At 37.9% G+C, this 12,260-nt stretch overlaps 1 protein-coding gene across 2 annotated transcripts in view; it reads right to left on the minus strand.

The window, feature by feature from the left end:
- PLPPR5 (phospholipid phosphatase related 5) overlaps nt 1–12,260 on the minus strand; it is a 3,295,121-nt gene that overhangs the window by 647,468 nt on the left and 2,635,393 nt on the right. The gene's annotated exons all lie outside the window — the stretch shown is intronic.

Below are 12,260 nucleotides of genomic sequence, written 5' to 3' on the forward strand. Positions count from 1 at the left end.
CAGAACATGAGAATGTGACCTGCTTCTGGTTTCTCATATCTCCAACATGTACCATCACCAGTCATCCACCTGGTCCATAACTGCCGTGGTGATCTAAACCACCTATGCAAACATCTCAGATGATGGCCCCAAGCCAAAGATAGGGATCCTATATGGGTTGCCATCTTAACTGCCATCTCTCATTCCTCCTTTCCACACCTTATTCATTCTGTATCCTCCTACCTCTTTCTTAGCTTATCTATATCTTTACTGTATACTTGCCTAAGTAACACTCTGTAAAAAAACCCTACATTTTGGAGACCTAAACTCCCCCCTAACCATATTAAAGAAGTTGCATTTACTTAAAATTTTCCCTCCATCCAATAGCCCTTCTGATCCTTTACATTAAGCCATTGAAGCACTGCACTTTAACTGTTCAAATTGAAGCAAAGCTCTCTCAAACAGCTGAAATTTCTCTCTAAACTGAGTTCAGTCCTCAAACTTTACCTACCCCTCTCCATTCAAACTTAACAGCTGCCCAATATATCTAAGTCGTTTAGATCTACAGTTATTCCAATAAAACATCTGACCCCCTATCTGTAAATCAAGATTATTCCATAATCTCAACTTAATAATAATATCAAAATTAGAGGCAATATTTCCCTTCATAAGTCTATGAAAATAATTCTATCATCTCATCCAAGACTTCTCACTTCTCTGAGTCTTCTCTTGAAATATTATAGCTATAGCAGTTATCAGGGTATACAGCCTCTGGAAATCTTAATCTACTTTATGCAATTCAACACTGTTTATTATTCCATACATACTTATCACACATACTTTGAATTTAGACCAACCAATTTATACTTTCACCCCTAAATAGAATATGCGTACTCCCATATAAGAGTCTTTAAATAACCATCATCAGTATAAGATTGTTCTGCCAGAGAGTGCGAAAAATCTAGAAGACTAGCATTCCAGTAAGTTAGCAATCTTATTACTTAAATATAAGCTGTAGATAGAATGTTTTGTACTTCCGTTCAAATTTATTCTTCACGAACTTCTTCAGAAAAACGTTAACCTATCAATACACACCTCTTATAAGTTACCTCACACATCACATAACTTTCATGATACTTTAAATTATAGGTATAAAATCATACCATAAAAATAAAAAAAGTCTTGTTATCCAAACAGCTTAGAATGTTAAACCTTCATAAAAAATGTCTTAATATAAAAACATTATCATATTATTGTGATTTGAATGTTATTTTAGTGCCAAAAAACACAATATAAATACATTTTGCATTCTAAAATCAAATTGGTGTTCCCTATATAATCCACTTGTGGAACATGTGAACTTTTAAAGTTCACACAGTCCAAATAGTCCTTTTAAGATGTGTAACCACAAACACTGTTTGATAACACCCATCTTATTGACAATGGGGATGGGGAAAGAAATGGTAAATACCGTGCTGTCCTTTGTCCTGTTGTTACTTACATCACCAACCCCCTGATGATGGGTTTGGCAACATTTTCCCTCAGAATAAACACTTCCTTATGTATATTGTTTAACCAAGCCTGGTCATACCCTCTTTGTTCAAAAAAATGTGTCAATATGATGACCTCTTGAAAAAAGTATTATCATCAGATGTGAGTCTACTGAGACAAATAAACTGACCCTTAATCACCTCTTTCTTTATATAAATATTGGTTGACAAAAACATCTTTCCTATAAATACATATCAAAAGCCAAATGCATATCCAAATAATTAATGGTCCTACCAAAACTTCCCACAAAGAATTCCAAAATGTCTGTGGTGTGATTTAAGTCCCTGACAACGGACTCAAATCCACTCTCATCACCAGTCCACAGAAATATCAAATCATCAATAAATCTTTGATATAAAATAATGTGAGACCTTTGTGGATGTGCATAAAAATATTTCTCCCCCCACATGGTCACTACAAGGTTGGCAAAGAATGGGGCCACCCTTGCCCCCATAGCCACCCTTGAGGTCTGCTTATAATATCTTTGGTTGAATTAAAAAAAAATGTTGTCAAGAACTATACCCATAAGCCTGCAAACTATCTCTATTTTACTGTGTGTAAAGTCAGTGTACCCACTATGGTAATCTCTCAGATATTCTATACCAGCATCTTGGTTAATGCATGTGTACAGTGATTTAACGTCTAGAGACGCAAAATAAAAATCACCATAGGTGAGGTTAATGTCCCTCAAAATTTCTAAAAGGTGCCAGGAGTCCCTAAGGAACAACTTCGCTTTTTGCACTATAGGACTGAGTATGTAATTCAGCCATAAAGAAATATTTTCTGTCTTGGTTCACTTGGCTGAAATAATGGGCCTGAAGGGCGGATTTGATTCTGAATTGTGTACTTGGTGTATCCCAAAGAAACATCCCATGTTGATGTTCCACTAACACATTTTCATATGTGTCATGATCTAAACTACCCTGGCAAAACATGTCAAACGGATCAGTGTTTATTCTCAAAAAACTGTTGTTAATTACATTCTTATCTACAACAGAATAAGCTGTGTCATTTACCAACATGTCTTCAATGTTTTTAACATAATCTTCAGTACATATAATCACCATTATACCACACTTATCAGCTCTTATTACTCTAATGTCTTTATTTTTACTTAAAATACACAGTGCCTGGTGTTCCTCCACAGTGAGGTTATGCATGTGGGTGTCCTTTACAATATTCCTCCTGTCCAGTTCACATGTGTCACCAAACACTTGCAAGGTGTTGCACAAGGGGGGTTGTATGTGCAGTTCTTTTTACATTTGTTGCAAACATCTTGTTTGTCTACATTTAAATAATGCAGTAGGTAACGAAGGTTCAATTTTCTCACAAAAAGTTTGAAATCAACTAATTGTCTGGTAATATTAACAGAACTACTTGGTATGTAAGAAAAAACTTTTTTTCAAGACTGAAATCACATCATTAGATAATATACTATTTGACAAATTCATAATGCGAATTTCAAAGTCTGAAACAAAAGCAAAGTTGTACCTTACTCCTGGCACCTTTTGGAAATTTTGAGGGACATTAACCTCACCACAAAGTTCCCACATTATTTTAGATCAAAGATTTATTAATGATTTGATATTTCTGTGGACTGGTGATGAGAGTGAATGTGAGTCCTTTGTCAGGGACTTAAATCACACCACAGATTTTTTGGAATTTTCTTTGGAAAGATTTTTTGGAATTTTCTTTGGAAAGTTTTGGTAGGACCATTAATTTTTTGAATATACATTTGGCTTTTGATACGTTCAGTAACACTTTTGTGAGTAACATTTATAGGAAAGATGTTTTTGTCAACCAATATTTGCACAGAGATAGCTTACACCCTAGGCATATATGAAGAAAGGGGTGATTAAGGGGCAGTTTATTTGTCTCAGTAGACTCACATCTGATGATAATACTTTTTTCAAGAGGTCATCATGTTGACACATTTTTTTGAACAAAGAGGGTATGACCAGGCTTGGTTAACCAATATACATAACCAATATACATAAGGAAGTGTTTATTCTGAGACAAAATGTTGCCAAACCCATCAACAGGGGGGTTGGTGATGTACGTAACAACAGGAAAAAGGACAACACGGTGTTTACCATTTCTTTCCCCATCCCCATTGTCAATGAGATGGGTGTTATCAAACACATAATTAAGGACAATTGGAAGGTTTTGATGGGGAATAGGGAACTCATACAGGTAGTAGGTGTTGAACCCAAGTTCACCTATAAGAAAATTAAGAACATCAAAAACATTTTGGAAAATGGTGTGGGGGGGCACACTTTAGCATTGACTGATGTGAATAGTGTTTGTGGTACTTTCTCCTGTAGGAAGTGTAAACAATGTAGGTATATAAGCAATGCATCTAGTACATTTGCTACACATCTTAAAGGGACTATTTGGGTCCACAGACGATTTACCTGTGAAAGTATAAACATAGTTTATGTGGCAGTATGTGACTCTTGTCCTAGTTACTACATAGGAAAATCCATTAGATGTTTATAGCATAGAATATATGAGCACACACTTGCTATTAAGAAAAATGACTTTACCAATGCTTTAGCTAGGCATGCTATACACTGCGTGAACTTTAAAAAGTTCACCTTTTCAGTCATAGATTATGCTCCACAACTGGATTATATAGGGAACACCAATTTGGTTTTAGAATGCAAGGAGTCATTGTGGTAGATCAGTTTGGTAGCAGACAGAGCCCCTGGTCTAAATGAATGTATTAATATTGTGTCTTTTAGCACTAAAATAACATTCAAATCACAATAATATGATGATGTTTTTATATTAAGACATTTTTTATGAAGCTTTAACATTCTAAGCTGTTTGGAAAACAAGCCAGTTTTTTTATTTTTATGGTATGATTTTATACCTTTAATTTAAAGTATCATGAAAGTCATGTGATGTGTGAGGTAACTTATAAGAGGTGTGTTTTGAGAGGTTAACTTTTTCTGAAGAAGTTCATGAAGAATAAATTCGAACAAAAGTACTAAAAGAATTGTGTTCGCTCCTTCATTCCATCTACAGCTTTTGGTTTGAGTTTCATTTTCCACTCATCACTTAGAGTAGAATAATAAGCAAATACTAACTCTTCCTCAACATCATTCAATACTTATCCCAAATATTTAACCTCCTTCTTCCTTAAAATACAATCCTCTCCAGTTACCTAACTTTACATGAACAGTCCAATTACATTCTGATCCTGAAATTACCTTAAACTGATTGAATATCCTAATCAGCTCTGGCAATACATTATCTAAGCCATCAGTAACTAAAATACAATCATCTGTGAATAATCTCAAAAGTTTTTCCTGGCTAGTATGTTTTCAAATAAACTATCTGTTGGAAGGGCTAAAGTTTCCAAAAAACAAAATAAAAGAAGTGAGGAGAGAAGACACCCCTGCTTTCCTCCCTCTATTGTTATTTCTGGGGTAAGTTAACCATTAACCACAATTTGTGTCTTAGCATTCCTATACAAAGCCCACACCCATCTATTAAATTTCTGCCCCAAGCCCAGTACCCTAAACAGAAACTTCCTTTCAACAGAATCAAAGGCTTTCTTAATGTCAAAAAATATCACTTCTACTCCCAACCAGTGCTCTACTTCAGCCTGTATCAAGATGTACCTCAAGAGCCAGCAATTAGCTTCCATCTTATGATCCTTAACAAATCCAGCCTGATGTCTCTTAACCAACCTAGGAAGATATACCTGCAGTCACCTTGCTAAGATACCAGACAAATGGTTGCATCCAGATTAATCAGGGATATGGGCTTATAATTACTTTCATTGCCACACATTAGTCCATACTTCCTCTACCATTCAACTCTCCAGCAGTTTTACCACTCTAACATTCCTCTCTTTACAACTGAATTTTCTAACCCTCCTGCAATTAACTACCAGACTGAAATCTCCTCCAATTATTTCATTTTCACATTATGGAAAAAAAACTTAAACAATCTATATAGAATGTTTGAAAAAATGCTGGGAAATCAGTGCTAGGACCATAGATTAATCTTACTTTCCACTCTTGCCCACCTAAACCAAACCCTACCATAACCCATCTACCATCCAAATCTTCCTTTACTTCCTTGACAGACCCAAAACATTTCAAATCATGACAATAACTGCACTTTTCTTCCCTTTCTCCCTGTGCTACACCCTACCACGTCCCATAACCTTCTGCCATCTTTAGTGCTTTCTTCGTTCTGAGCATTATTTTTTGTAATCTGCCAGAGTCTCTCTCTTTAACTTAGTTTGTATTCTAGCATATTTCAGTGGATGACACCCCACCCTACGTTCCATGTAACTGCTGTACACTGAAAATTCATCTCTGGAATCATACCATTCCCCCACCCTTATTAAGCTCTTCCCTCCCTCTTCTCATCTCAGGCTGGGTCTAACATGACTCTGATTTCCTTGATATCTACATCTGGCTCATTGATCCAAGGAATTATTTGAAGCAATGGATGAACATATTGCAACGAAGTACATGGATGGTCTTGTGCCCAACCAACCCTAACATAAATTTTGTCCCAAATCCACATCTTAATCGCAACTAGTTCACTCCTTTGCATCAATTAACCACAGGAAAACTAATTTATAAAAAAATATATTTCTACTCCAGTCAATCTCAATTTATATTTCTACTCCAGTCAATCTCAATTATCAAAACAAAAACTTGTCATAATAATTAACAGGAATATTAACTCTCCTAGGTAATTTTCTAGAAAAACTGTATAGGAATTGACTAAAGAGAAAAACCTTGTGCAGAAAAATCAATAAGTGTTAACGATCCTCCTTAAAATGCACCCAGGAAATAAAAACAATACTATATATTCAAGGACCCTCAATATATTAGGTTAAATTTTTAGAAAAGATAAATTACAGTAACATGTACATCAACACTGGACATATTCAATTAAACTTCTCACCTGAATTAACAGAAGCAGCAGCGACTGCAAGAAAAAAACATATATGTATCATATACAGGGTTTCTTTGTCCTTGAAAACATAAATAAACTTGTTCTTAGATTAATAAACAGACCCTGTGATACACAAGAAATCCCATGTCACTAGTTTACAAGTCACTTACCATCATTTCAAAGTACTAGTGTCCTTTTTTACCAGTTATTTAACACAAAAGTCAATCTTTTGCATACTACCATCTTCTGCTTTTCTCATTCGAGGGTCGCTAGATAAACTTTGTACTGAATACCTCTCTTCCACCTAACAAACATTTACCCTGCAAAGCTGGATGGACAGTTAAAGAACATTTACCCTCCTCAGAGTCCTCACCATCGTCCACGGCCTCAGATCCAATACCGGAAACAGCTTGCTTATTCTGTGCTCAATCGCCAAGCTCATCCACAAATTCACTGTCAGCACTCTGGTGTAAACCAGTTTCTTTTTTGATTTCAGAGTCCTTTTTGCCCTTCTTGGGTCCTGCATTCCAGTTCAGTAATCCGTCTACTTCCTCTTACAGTACATTATGACTCTACATTGACTTGTGCTACAATCTATTTCTTGTACTTGATGAGTATCTGATGACCCAAACATCTGACTCAAACAGTCATGAGTTTCCATCCCTCTCTGAGCATACTGATGGGCAAAGTAATGTACAGATCCTGAGGACCCATCAAGCTTAAAAAAATTCTTGTACTACTTGATGGGATCTAAAAATGCTTTCTCTGACTGTCCACAATCACTAGTAATTTTGCAAGGTAAACAAGTCATGAAATAAGGGTCTTCTCTTTCAGTGCCCTCCTTACATTTCCTTTTTAGGTAAATATACCTGGAGTAATCCTGATACACCCTAGACATCTAAACCTCCACTTTTATACCATGTAGTAGGTATACATTACCAATCAGGATTCTTTTGCAGAGTATGAAAGCAGTTTCATTATGACTTCTCTCTAGCACATTGCATGAGTATGCATCCTGCCAACTCAGTTAATATGATGCACCTCGCAATCCAAATCAGTAACTGCACTTAATGCAAGGTACAATTTATTACAAAAATATGCCTGTAGATCTTTATCATCCACAGTTTAACCTAAATTAAACATCAGACATATAATCAACACTGATCCATAAGGCAAACAGTTTTAATTAATTAAAAATGTGTTTGCCTTACTCTACTGCCATGGGCTGACATGTTTTTATCCTCTACATTTTCAGGAACTCCACTAATGTAGACATTGCTCTGCGTTGGCATATTTTCAATATCCTCTAGTCTTGCTTGTGGATCAGCTACTTTATTCTCTAGGCAGTCTATTTTTTCTTGTTGCTGCAATATTTGTTTGTTTATATCCTTTAAAAGAATTTTGTAGTTTCATAAGCTCTGTCCAAATAGTGCCAATATAGCCTTAGAATGAGTCCAGACTTTAATCCAACATATTTTAAGTGCTACAGCTTGCAACATCTCCAAACTTTAATCAAAAACACATACCATTTGATCTCTTCCCATTCCTCACCAATGAGAAAGTACAGTTGTGTATGTTGAACTTATCATAACAGTAGATGTTTGAATGATCACTGCTGCAGTAGTCTTACCTATATGGGTTATATCCTGCCAATGATATAACAGCCGGCTATCTTCCAAAGCTTCAGACACCTTCCACATACCCAAACTGTCATGTACCTCGAGCTGAGCTGACTAAAATACAAGTTTGGGTGTGAAGCCCATCAAATCATTCCTGCCAGCAGAGAGAGAGGCAGGATGAGCCTTGAAAGAGCAATGCTAGGAACAACAAAATATAAATGCCCACACCCTGGCATAAAAAGCACACCAAAAAACAAGGGTGATGGAGGAAGGTAGAGGATATTGCAGCAGAGATCATTCAAACATCTAATGTTATCTGTACTATGTTCTTCAGACTGATTGCTGCTGCAGTAGCCTTAACTATATGTGTAGATTATCATAGCTAACTAGATTTGGGAGGTGGAAGGAGAAGGGTCCAGGAGCCCCCTGGAGAATGATCCTAGCAAAGCATGATCTAGACCTAGAGAAGGAATTCAGCTTATAGTGCTTTGTAAACATATGAATAGAGGACCAAGTGGCAGCTTTTAGAATACTTCTAGAATCCAAGCTTTTCCAAAAAGCCATAGAAGAAGCCAAGGCCCTTGTAAACTGGGCCTTGACCATGCCTGGAAAAGATCTGTCATGGTGAGTATAACAAAAGGCAATAGCCCTAGACAATCATTTGGAAAAAGCCTGCTTTAACACCAGTTGTCCCTTCTTTTTACCTTTGCAAGAAATGAACAAATGATCTGAAAGATTTAGTTCTGTCAAGATTGTACCTGAATTGCCTGTGGACATCCAAGGTATGGACTATCTTTTCTCCCTCGATTTTAGGTTCAGGAAAGAAAATGGGGATATGCCTTTGAATAAACTCGGATACCACTTCAAGCATAAAAGAAGATTACTGCTCAAAAAAATTCCTCGTGGAAAATGTGGTAGGGTTGACTCACCATAAGAGCATGAAACTGAGATAGCCTTCTTGCAGAGGTAGTGCAATCACTAAAACTGTTTCCATGTAAGTACCTCAATTCATCCATAATAACTGGTTCAGATGGAGGAAGGGTTAGTTTCTCTATCACAAAATTCAGATCCCAAGGAGGGGCCACCAGGTTACTTGGAGGCCACTTATGCAAACCCTTTTCAATCACAGCCTACACACTGGCTTCATCCAGAGGAATGGAAAACAGCTACCATCATCCCTTTGCACAAAGGGAATGCATCTATGGACCTGGGACTATAGACTCATTAGACTGACCAGCCTTATCTACAAGACCATGGAAGAATTATCATGGACCTTATTAACAAAGATATAGGAAATCTACAAATGCTTGAACCCACCTGGTCTGGCTTAGTCAAGGGGAGATCATGCCTGTTACACTTGTTAGACCTCTTCGAGACATTCACTAAAGCCCTAGATGAGGGCAAATCTGTGCATACAACCTACCAAGATGTAGTCAAGGCCTTTGATACAATCCCCAACTCAGGCATTGATAAACTCACCCATCTGGGTATCAACCCATATATTGTCAGGTGGGTTGCAAACTGGCTTACTGATATAATTCATATGGTCAAAATAGGGGACTCCACCTTCTCCAGCAGACCTGTAACTAGTTGTGTTCAGCAGGGAATGGTTCTGGGACCAATACTGTTTGGAATTTACTTCTCTGAAGTACAGGCTAAACCTAAAGGACTGTGGCTGACAAAGTTTCCTGATGACTACAAACTGGGAACAATCAATGAAACCCCTAGCAATGTCAACATCCTGCAAGAAAGTCTTACACAGACTCATAACTGGTGCCAAACTCATGGTCTTAAACATAATGCAAAAAAATGCATTATCATCCCCTTTGGCCAGGGTGATGTTCCTGCAAACTACCACATCAGTAGCAATACCCTAAGCACACAGTCAGTGTTAAGAGATCTGGGCTCACAGGTTGACAGCAACCTTAACTTCAATCACCATGTCTCTACAATGGTAAGACGGGCATTTTATATTGCTCATCTCATAAGTAATGGCACTGCCTCCAGAAAAAAGAGGTTATAACCCACCTGTACTCTTCCCTCATCAGGCCAATAATAGAGTACAATGCTCCCTTTGGTATGTTCATTTTCAAACACCTGCAGCAATTGAAGAGACCACTAAGGTTCCCTACAAAGAAAATTCAGGGTCTTAAAGATCTGTCTTATATGGACAAATTGAAATCATTGTCACTTTACTCTGTGTCATACAGATTGCTCAGAGGCAACCTATGCCTTGCATATAGAGCAATCTCTGACCCAGCTTTAATGGAAATACTGCACATTTGCAAGCCAAATGGCACATGGGTCATTCGATCAAAGGACCTTAACCTGATATATGACATCAACAGAACTTGCTGGAGAGACAGATTTGTCTCACAGAGGTTGCTTCGTCTTTGGAACAAGCTTCCTGTTTGTTAAAAAAAGTCCCTCATTAGCCCTATTTAAGTGCAATTTGGATGACTGGATGGGTAACCAGAAATTCACCCTGGGGGTTCCACCTGTGTCCCTCCTGAACAGGGGCAATAGGTACTGATTTTAGTGTTTTCTTGAACCAGACACCCTTGGGAACACAGGCTGAACTTCACTAGACTTGTAAGGGTCCTGGGGCTGTTAGCCTAGTAACCTCCTATGATCCTATGAAAAAGGAGGATCCATGGGCAGACATGCTGAAATGGCCAATAAATAAACTTTGATAGAGGAATAAAAAAGGCCATAGGGTAGTAACTCACACAAATATTGGAAAACCAGAGAACAACTAGAACTAAATGGGTGCTGGTTATGTTGTCGGCATCAACTAGAAAAAAATTCCATTTGTTAATATATGATTTTCTAGTAGGAGACTTTCTTACTTCCATTAATACCTGCTGCAAGTCCTCAGAAATCAGGTGCCTAAAAGGAATTAAGACCCTATTAACAAGGCAGCCAAATGAAGATGATTGATGTTGGGGTGTATCAAACACCTCTGTTCTTGTGTGAGTAGATCCATTCTGTGAGGAAGCTTGTGGTAACTGCCCAAGGACATTTCCAAATGAAGGGAGAGCCACGGTTGCCTGGGCCAGAAGGGAGTCACCACAATGATCTTGGGGGATTCCTTCTGAATATTCAGAAGTAAAGAGGATATTAGTGGAAAGGGTAGAAAAGCATACAGGAACATCCCTGCCCAAAGAAAGGAAAAGACATCTGTCTTCCAGGCCTTCTTGCATGGAGTCCTAGAACAGAATTTTGCCACTTGATTGTTCTTACAGGATGCAAACTGGACTACTTGAGGAACTCCCCACAGATTGATCAAATTTTGTTTTCCATTTGTAGGGTCTGCCCTGGTCCTTCTCAGTTTGTCTGCCATACAATTTTGCTCTGATAGAATATAGGATGCCTGTAGAGTGAGACTGTGCTGTGAAGCCATATCCCAAGTTAACATGACTAGTCTGCAAAGGGGGTACAACCTGGTTCCGCCTTGCTTGTTGATGTACCACACCAGTGTGGTATTGTCTGTAACCACTTGAAGAGGTTCTGGGGACCAAAGATGGTTCAGAGAATTGAGTGCCTTGATCAGGGTAAGTATCTCCTTGAGATTTATGTGCCTGCATCTGTTCTTGGTGTCCCACACCCCACTGCACTTTTATCTCTCCTGAAACTGCTCCCCAAGCAAAGTCTGAAGCCTCTTTGGTGACTGACTGCCTTGGAGCAGGGAATGAGAAGGGGGGAACCTTGATCTAACGATATCTGTTGTCTCCACCAAGTGATTTTCTCTTCTGACAAACCACAGTACTGGGATCTGAAAGATAAAGGGTGTTGATGCTGGGACCAAAGAAATTGCAGACATTACTGTATCTTTTCATGTGCAGTCTTTCAAGGGTTATCATAAGAATCATAGATGCCATGAAGCCCAAAATCCAGAGGTATTCCCTGTTGGTGACTAAAGCTTGAGTGGAAAAACTTAGAAATAGATATAAATAAAAATCTATTTTTCCTGTTGAAGAAAAGCTCTTGGAACTGAGGTGCCTAGCTGACATCTCAGGAATACAATCCTGTGTGAGGGAGTCAAGAAAATCTTTCTAATGCTATCCTGAAATCCCAGCTTGTGCAAGAGATCTCTCACCCAAGAGAGAGATTCCTGACATTTTGAAAAATACAAAGATGAGCAAGTCATATAAATACAGAAATATCTGGATACCCTGTAGCCTG

The sequence above is a fragment of the Protopterus annectens genome, chromosome 10.part0, assembly GCF_019279795.1.
Source record: "Protopterus annectens isolate FY-2018-M chromosome 10.part0, PAN1.0, whole genome shotgun sequence".
Taxonomy (NCBI): Eukaryota; Metazoa; Chordata; order Ceratodontiformes; family Protopteridae; genus Protopterus; species Protopterus annectens.